Genomic DNA, 8,752 nt, shown 5'->3' with positions numbered 1-8,752 from the left:
GTGTGGAAGGTGGCTCCAGGCTGGGGCAGGGAGGCGGGGTGTGGGAGTGGGTACAGGGTCTGGGCCGGGGATGTGGGCTCTGGAGTGGGACCTGGGATGAGGGGTTTGGGGTGCAGGAGGGGGCTCCAGGCTGGGGGGTGGGGCCAAGGGATTCAGAGTGTGGGAGGGGGCTGCAGGTTGAGGCAGGGGGTGCTGGCTCTGGGGTCAGGCTGGGGTTGAGGGGTTTGGGGTCCAGGAGGGGGCTTCAGGTCTGGGGGGCGCTCAGGGCTGGGGCAGGGGTTGGGGCACTACAGCCTTAGCTAATAGCCACATGGCTTTTAGCTCATGTACTAGAAGCTCATACAACAAACTTCCAAAGGTCCCGCCTGGTGACGACCTGTCAGCGTTATACTCTCTCTGCCTTTGTTGCCCTCAGGAGCAGTGTTGGTGATGGTGTAGGAGTAGCTGAAATGGACATGAATGTTCCTTCTGCTTCATAAGGTCTGTTCTCTTAATTTATTAAATTGTAGTAAGTTTTAAATATATATATATTTTCATTTCACAATTTCTTTTTTTTTTCTTTTTTGCACTGAATTCTGAACATAAGAACATAAGAATGGCTGTAGCTGGTCAGACCAAAGGTCCATCTAGCCCAGTATCTGTCTACCGATAGTGGCCAATGCCAGGTGCCCCAGAGGAAGTGAACCTTACAGGCAATGATCAAGTGATCTCTCTCCTGCCATCCATCTCCATCCTCTGACGAACAGAGGCTAGGGACACCATTCCTTACCCATCCTGGCTAATAGCCATTTATGACTTAGCCACCATGAATTTATCCAGTCCCCTTTTAAACATTGTTATAGTCCTAGCCTTCACAACCTCCTCAGGTAAGGAGGTCCACAAGTTGACTGTGTGCTGCGTGAAGAACTTCCTTTTATTTGTTTTAAACCTACTGCCTATTAATTTCATTTGGTGACCCCTAGTTCTTGTATTATGGGAATAAGTAAATAACTTTTCCTTATCCACTTTCTCAACATCACTCATGATTTTATACACCTCGATCCTATCCCCCCTTAGTCTCCTCTTTTCCAAGCTGAAGAGTCCTAGCCTCTTTAATCTTTCCTCGTATGGGACCCTCTCCAAACCCCTAATCATTTTAGTTGCCCTTTTCTGAACCTTTTCTAGTGCTAGAATATCTTTTTTAAGATGAGGAGACCACATCTGTACACAGTATTCGAGATGTGGGCATACCATGGATTTATATAAGGGCAATAATATATTCTCAGTCTTATTCTCTATCCCCTTTTTAATGATTCCTAACATTCTGTTTGCTTTTTTGACCGCCTCTGCACACTGCATGGACATTTTCAGAGAACTATCCACGATGACTCCAAGATCTTTTTCCTGACTCGTTGTAGCTAAATTAGCTGTTTCAAAATAAATGTCTATTGAAAACTGAACTCCTCTCGATTCATTTGCAACCTCTGCTATCAAATGCTTAGCAGGTCTGAAAGCAACCAATTACTTATTACTGCACAGTGTCACTAGGGTGACCAGGTGTCCTGATTTTATAGGGACAGTCCGATATATAGGACTTTGTCTTATATAGGCACCTATTACCCCCCATCGCCTGTCCCAATTTTTCACACTTGCTATCTGGTCACCCTAAGGGTCACACAACTCATAGAACTATTCACAATCAAAATTAATAGATGCACTGATAATGTTATATTCCTACTTGTACAGCAATCACCACATGATGCCTACCTGGCCACAAAAAAAGCAGGAACAGATAGAGCAGTACAAAAAAACGCCTTATTGTGGATCACTGTTAAAGTGCTCTTTCAAAGCCTCACTCAGCCGTATAGCTCCGCGTTGAGTTCTTTTAATAGCCCTTGTCTTGATTGTTCAACCTCTGCAGACAACCATTCCACCTTAGCTCCACATATTTTATGCAGGGCAGAAGGCAGCTATAACCACTGGGATATTTTTCTCACTGAGGTCAAGTCTCATGAGTAAACAACTCCAGTGACCCTTCAAATGACCAAAAGCACATTCGACTCTCCTTCTGCACCTGCTGAGCCAGTAGTTGAATAATTCCTTGCTGCTGTTAAAGTGGCTGGTGTAGGGCTTCATGAGCCAAGAGAGCATGGGTAGGCTGGGTCCCCAGGATCACTATTGGTATTTCAACATTCCCAATGGTAATCCTCTGGTCAGGAAAGAAAGTCCCTGCTTGCAGTTTTCTGAACAGTCCTGTGTTCTTAATGATGTGAGTGTCATGCACCTTTCCTCACCAGCCCACACTGGTGTCGGTGAAGCATCCCCAGTGATCCACCAATGCTAGCATAACCGTAGAAAAGTAGTCCTTTCTGTTGATGTACTCAATGGTAAGATGGTCTGGTGCCAAAATAGGGATGTGTGTGCTGCCTGTCACTCCATCACTGTTTGGGAACCCCATTGCTGTAAAATCATCCACTATGGCCTGTACATTGCCAAGAATCACAGTCCTGCATAGCAGAAGACAATTAATGGCCCTGCACATTTGCATCATAACAGCCACTGTGGTGGATTTCCTGACTCCAAATTCATTCCCAACTGACTGGTAGCAATCTGCTGGTGCAAGGTTCCATGGTGCGATCGCCACTAACTTCTCCACTGTCAGTGCAGGTCTTGTTTGGTCCCCCCTGCACTGCAGGGTTGGGGCAAGCTTGGCACACAGTTCCAAGAATGTGGCCTTGTGCAACCAAAAGTTCTGAAGCTGCTGCTTATCATCCCAAGCAGGGGCGGCTCCAGGCCCCAGCACGCCAAGTACGTGCTTGGGGCGGCAAGCCGTGGGGGGTGCTCTGCCAGCGCTGCGAGGGCGGCAGGCAGGCTGCCTCCAGCGGTTTGCCTGCGGAGGGTCCGCTGGTCCCGCGGCTTCGGCGGACCTCCCGCAGGCACGTCTGCGGCAGGTCCGCCGAAGCCGCGGGACCAGCGGACCCTCTGCAGGCAAACCACCGGAGGCAGCCTGCCTGCCGTGCTTGGGACGGCAAAATCCCTAGAGCCGCCCCTGATCCCAAGCTTGTGCTACAATGTGATCCCGCCAGTCAATGCTCGTTTCTCAGGCCCAGAAGCAGCACTCCACCATCTGCAGCTGTTCTGTGAATGCTACCAACAACTTTGAACTGATTCTCGCTGTCCCACAACAATCTGTCCTCAAGGAATCATCATGTTCTTCACTCATTCCATTCTTCTTGCAGCTCTACGCATACTCCAGGATTGTGCACCCAGTGCTTGCAGTGCTCATGACAATAGTGCAGAACTGTGCAGAATCCGTGCTTCTGTCAGAGCTGATGGACAGCAAAGAGGGCCATGTGGTTTTGTGGGATTTTGAGAAAAAAGGCATGAAAATTATGGGATACAGATGACATTATGGGAAGTTGACCCCATGCTCCCAATCACTCACGTGCAACTCGTTTCAGCCCCATCATGCATTGCCAAAACTTTCCAAAAGACAATGTTCTGGATGGTGATGAGTTGCACAGTGGGATACCTACCCATGGTGCACCGTGCTGTGCATCAACACAGGCACTCCTGGTGCGTATGCACACTGCCAACACAAGGAGCCAAGTATGCATGCGCACAAGCGATGTACTAACTGCAATGGCTGTATGCTGATGTAACTTGAGTTGACATAACTTTGTAATGTTGACCTAGCCTTGGACTTCGGGCTCCCAACCCTGTGCACCTTCCCTAGGCCAAAGAGTATTTTCATAAGGAAGGCTCTCTCCATCTCCCTTACTGTCTGTCATCAGATGTTTGGCTCTGTGTGTCATCCCAGCTCTGCACAGACAGCTGGCACAGCAGACCTCAAGCAAACCACCCAACAACCACAAGATCTGTAAAGGTACGAAGGCATCCAGCCAGGTTTATTGTCAAGGAGGCACAGTCCTATTAGTCCACAGACTCTACAGGGCCACTAACACATGTATGTCTGTTACATTGGACACAGCTCAGTGAATTGCAGGACTTTCCATTTCCCACTAGGCTGGCCAAAGACACGCCCTCTGAGACTCCATTTTATACATCAATGCAAACAAGCAACGTACTGCCCCACTGACATGGTTAGTTGACACCCTCTGATGTAGCCAGTTACCACTGTGACAGGGTCAGGCCAGATGGCTACAGGAGAGTGATAGAAGGCAGATATATTAGCCCCAGGTTAAGTAGGTCCCCTTTCCCTGGGTAAGGTAACAGGGAAGGTTCTAGAACAATCAGGAACTTTCTGGAAACAATTAAGGCAGACAGGCTGATTAGAACACCTGCAGCCAATCAAGCTTAGTACCAATGTGGACACAAGAACAAATGGATATAAACTGGACACTAGGAAGTTTAGACTTGAAATTAGATGAAGGTTTCTAAACATTAGAGGAGTGAAGTTCTGGAACAGCCTTCCAAGGGGAGCAGTGGGGGCAAAAGACATATCTGGCTTCAAGACTAAGCTTGATAAGTTTATGGAGGGGATGGTATGATGGGATAGCCTAATTTTGGCAATTAATGACCCTACAGAGGTCTTCATAGTTGAGACCAGCACCTCAGACTTTGATAGGTGTGATCCTCTCACAATGTATAGGCCCTTGCCAATTGCTTCATCCCTATGCCTTCGTCTCTTGACTTCTGCTGAGAGAAATTATGACACACGGGACAATGGCAAATACAGTGCCCATCTATAAAAAGGGAAATAAGGCCAACCCGAGGAATTATTGACCAGTCATCTTAACTTCTGTACCTGGAAAGACAATGGAGCAAATAATTAAGCAGTCAATTTGCAAACACCTAGAAGGTGGAAAAATAACATCCAGCATGGATTTGTCAAGAACAAACCTAGTAACTCTCTTTTTGACAGGCATTGTGGATGGAGGGTGGCGGGGAGGAGCAGTAGATGTGGTATATTTTGACTTTACTAGAACTTTTGATACTGTCTCGCATGACTGTCATAAACTAGGGAAATACAAGTTAGATGGAGCTACTATAAGGTGGGTGCATAACTGATTGGAAAACTGTTCCCACAAAGCAGTTATCAGTGGTTCACAGTCATGTTGGAAGGGCACAATAAGTGAGGTCCTGCAGGGATCAGGTCTGGGTCTGGTTCTGTTCAATATCCTGGTCAATGATTTAGATAATGGCAGAGAGTACACTGATAAAGTTTGCGGCTGATACCAAGCTGGGAGGGGTTGCAAGTGCTTTGGAGGATAGGATTGAAATTGATCTGAACAAATGGTCCGAAGTAAATAGGATGAAAGACAAATGCAAAGTACTCCACTTAGGAAGGAATGATCAGTTGCACACATACAAAATGGGAAATGACTGCCTAGGAAGGAGTACTGCGGAAAGAGATCTGGGGGTCATAGTGGACCAAAGCTAAATATGAGTCAATAGTGTAATGCTGTTGCAATTACTGCTTAATTATTTGCTCCATTGTCTTTCCAGGTACAGATAGCTCTGTACCTGGAAAGACTGTGGGAACAGTTTTCCAACCAGTTATGCACCCACCTTATAGTAGCTCCATCTAACTTGTATTTCCCTAGTTTATGACAGTCATGTGAGACAGTATCAAAAGTTCTAGTAAAGTCAAGATATTCCACATCTACTGCTCCTCCCCCGCACCCTCCATCCACAATGCCTGTCAAAAAGAGAGCTGATAGGTTTGTTCTTGACAAATCCATACTGGCTGTTATTTTTCCACCTTCTAGGTGTTTGCAAATTGACTGCTTAATTATTTGCCCCATTGTCTTTCCAGGTACAGAAGTTAAGATGACTGGTCAGTAATTCCTCAGGTTGTCCTTATTTCATTCTAGGATGTATTAGCAGGAGTGTTGTAAGCAAGACATAAGAAGTAATTCTTCTGCTCTACTCCATGCTGATTAGGCCTCAACTGAAGTATTGTGTTCAGTTCTGGGCGCCACATTTCAGAAAAGATGTCAACAAACTGGAGAAAGTCCAGAGAAGAGCAACAAAAATGATTAAAGGTCTAGAAAACATGACCTATCAGGGAAGATTGAAAAAGTTGGGTTGGTTTAGTCCAGAGAAGAGAAGACTGAGAGGGGACGTGATAACAGTTTTCAAGTACATAAAAGGTTGTTACAAGGAGGAGAGAGAATTGTTGTTCTTAACCTCTGAGGATAGGACAAAAAGCAATGGGCTTAAATTGAAGTAAGGGAAGTTTAGGTTGGACATTAGGAAAAACTTCCTAAATCCGGATAGATCACAAAAATTTGGAGTATCTACAGACAACATGATGACTCAACCAACATCAGATTCACTCTCCTCTCCAGATTTGACTTTATGGTTATGTACCATCCTGGGACTAAGAACCTGCAAGGACAATTACCATGAAGTGGGGCAGGCAGCCCTCACCACTGTTCTTAAACCCTCCCAGATTTAGGGTACCCCCAGAATATAACTAATCTATTGCCTCCTCCTGGGTTCACAAAGAGTTCCCTCAAAACAGCACTTTTTACTACCAAACTGTTTCCTTCAGGTATGGGTCTCCAGGGTGGCTCAGGAAATGCCTAGAGGACACGGGTTCAGCCTTCTGATAAATGATTGACACAAAGACAGTGTTCTTTCCAAAACAAGGCACCTCTTTATTGGTGCTGTTAATAATAATGCCTAACACAACAATAATCTAGAACAGAAATCCCTTATAACAAGTTAAAGAGTATTCCAAACAGTTGAAATGATTCTAAGTGGTTGCACCTTGTCACAGATGGACAGTCTGTCACAGGCTGCTGACAGTAATTGCTAAATGCTTTTAATCTTATACATTTCTTTCACTATCAGCACACATATATACATCTTTATTAATATACACACTATACTATAGTATTAACTGACAAGCTGACTGCTGACACAGGACTCCTTCTGGTGCTGCTGCCTTCTTGCTTACTTCTTCAGGTCTCCTTTCTTTCCTTCGCCTTGCTTCACTCTCATCTTCATTCTGAAGCCCTCAGCTCCTACTCCTTGTCAGCACTGTCTGCTGCCCACTGGCACACTGACCTTTATACAGTTCTGTCAGAACTTACTAGATGTTTTTGCTAATATCCTTCTATCAGATCGTTATTTTTGTTTTACTACACATGCTTGCACATGCCCAGTACCAACATTCCACACATGCTCACTGCCATCATTTTCCTCAGAGTTATGATCTGCTGACCTTTCCCCTACTTTTGACTGTACATGCTCAGTAAATAGCATGTGACCTGCAGCTTCCAATGGTGGAGTGACTCTTGCTTACTCAAAATGGAGGTCAGAAATGCAAAATGCAATCTGGGGAAAGTCTCTGGTCACTTGATGACCTCTTTCCAATCTTTGCTGCCAAGCAACCCAGTTGTGGCCCCAATCTGCCAGCCTAAGAACCAACGGTGCTTCCCCGGATTCAAGGTTTCACCTGCAACAAGACCTCCTTTATCACAGGAATCGCCTCTACATTCCTGAGGGCAGCTCCTGCCTTTAGGTGCTAAGGTTGTGCCATGACCTACCCATGGCAGGACATTTTGGCCAATTAAAAACCTGGTAACTGATCACGAGATACTGCTGGCGGCTGACCTGAAGACCTGCTGTTAAAAACTGTTCGGTCCTGTGATCCCTCTGCCCATACAAACAAGCCATGAGTCAAGCTTGTGGGACTCCTTCAGCCCTTCCCCATACCTCCGCATCCTTGGTTGCACCTTCTCAATGGACTTTATTGTGGGGTTACCATGCTTTCAAGGGCACCCATTTATCCAGACTGTAGTGGACTTCCTGGACAAGATGGCCCATTTTATTCCCTGCCACGCTGTACACTTTGCCATGAAACCACACAAACTTTCCTGGCATGTCTTTCGGTACCATGGCATGCAGACATGCATCATTTTGGATCGAGGCCCACAATTCATTTCTCATTTTTGGCAGGAATTTCCTCACCTTCTAGGTACAAAGCTCCTATCCTTAACAGCCTACCATCTACAGACTGATGGTCATACTCGCAGAGGCAACTCATCGGGGTGGTGGGGGTGGAGGGGAAGAGTCAACTGCCCCCCGACCAGCTGGCCCAGGCAGGGAGTAGAAGGGGCAGAGCTAGAGCCAGAATGGAAGGGCCAGAACCTCTTCCAGCCACACTGGGACACTGCCTGGTGCAGCGCAGTGGCTGCCTAGGAGAGCACCTGGCTGCAGGAGCAGCAGGCTGCCTCCCACCCAGGCTCAGCTTCTGGGGACAGAGGCTGAGTGAGCCAGAATGCCCCCCCCCCTTGCGCCGCGATTCTACCAATCATGATAGTGCATATTGAAACCGCCAATGACGGCGCAACGGAGACTCCATTTAGTAAACAACATACTTGGGACTGGAGTCGCGACAATCCTAAGTATTAATTAACAATATGACCAGAAGGAAGAAATTAAGTGGTGCTCAGTTTAAAAAAAATGCCATACAGAAGAAAGAAAGGGAAAATGAAATGATAGCAAAAATGCACAAAATTGATTCCTTTGTTGTATCAGTTAGTGCTGACAGTGAGACAGAAAAAAAAGTTGAAAGAAGTACTGAAGTAAAAAGTGAAAATATTGGTGTTGATATTGAAAATATTAATGTGTATAAAGTACATATTAAAACTAATGAAGAAATTCCGGCTGCAGTTAGTGTTGAAGAAAATGTTCCAAATCCTAGCGTATCAGAGACTACCAGGAATCATGTTGCTCTGGATATCTTTGACAATACTGCAGAGATTTGCAAATCACATCAATCAGAAATTCAATCTGA

This window comes from Mauremys mutica, chromosome 18 (assembly GCF_020497125.1).
Source record: "Mauremys mutica isolate MM-2020 ecotype Southern chromosome 18, ASM2049712v1, whole genome shotgun sequence".
Lineage (NCBI taxonomy): Eukaryota > Metazoa > Chordata > Testudines > Geoemydidae > Mauremys > Mauremys mutica.
Note: the sequence above shows the minus strand (reverse complement) of the source record.